Below are 1,040 nucleotides of genomic sequence, written 5' to 3'. Positions count from 1 at the left end.
CTAAACACGAAATACTTTTCTAGTAATATTTTATTTATTCTTCACAAAACTCTGTGTAATAAATACAATTATTACCATTTCCATATTTTGGTGAAGGGATAGGGGCTCAGAGATATGCATACAAATATATAACTTTTTTCTAGAGAAACTTACTTTAAAGTTTCTTATTTTAAAATCTGTTTTTTTTTCACTCAGTAATTTATGAACATTTTCCTAAATTAGGTACTTTCTAGAAGTATGATTTTTAATGACTGCCTAGTTGAGCTGATCATTTGGATATTTAATGAACATAAGGCAATTTGGAGTGTAATGAGTTTTCTGTTTTGGAGTTGGAACTGGGTACCAGTTCCCGCTGTACTACTTACTTGTTCTTTAATCATGGTGAAGTTACATCTATGAACTTAGTTTTCTTCACTGGAAAGCAGAGACAATAACTTCCTGGAATGTTATTGGGCAGTTTGATGAAATAGTGTGGAAAGAACCTAGCAAAATGCCTGGCAATGGAAGTTGCATAGTAACTATTAATACCCTGTCATCCCCAACGTGCCCTTAACAATTTTTATTCTTATATATTTTTTCTTTAAACAGCAAAATCATAATTTGCAAACAGAAGAAAACCTGTGGGTGCCACATGATGTTTGAGGTCATTAATTATATACTTAGAAAATGGGGTGTTGTACCAGAATTTTCTAAGTTTATCCTGCAGTGGGTTATATTTACATAGCTTATCACAGAAGTCAGCTTCTGTAAGTCTTCATTAGATAGGATTATAACCATTTATTAAGCAATCTTTTAAGAAATAGATCCTAAACACAGTGATAAAAATTAAGCTCTTTGGGCATGATGCCCAGCAAAAATAGAAGCTAAAAATTCTTCCTTAAAAGGAAGACTTTTTGATGGTCCAAAATCAGTTAACTAGTAATAGGCATAGGATACTACAGACTTCAAATAAGGTGCATAATTTACAATCTGAGATTTATTCAGTAAACCGTCTCCTCTAATATCATAGCAAATAAGGATCAATATAAAATGGCTGAAAT

The 1,040-nt window shown here is 31.7% G+C and overlaps 1 protein-coding gene across 1 annotated transcript in view; it reads left to right on the top strand.

Moving 5' to 3' along the window:
• The window catches only part of LOC109376851 (DNA repair and recombination protein RAD54B-like), a 63,501-nt gene that overhangs the window by 27,036 nt on the left and 35,425 nt on the right, over positions 1 to 1,040 (top strand). The gene's annotated exons all lie outside the window — the stretch shown is intronic.

The sequence above is a fragment of the Hipposideros armiger genome, unplaced genomic scaffold, assembly GCF_001890085.2.
Source record: "Hipposideros armiger isolate ML-2016 unplaced genomic scaffold, ASM189008v1 scaffold_1224, whole genome shotgun sequence".
NCBI lineage: Eukaryota > Metazoa > Chordata > Mammalia > Chiroptera > Hipposideridae > Hipposideros > Hipposideros armiger.
Note: the sequence above shows the minus strand (reverse complement) of the source record. Positions and strands in the feature narration are given on the sequence as shown.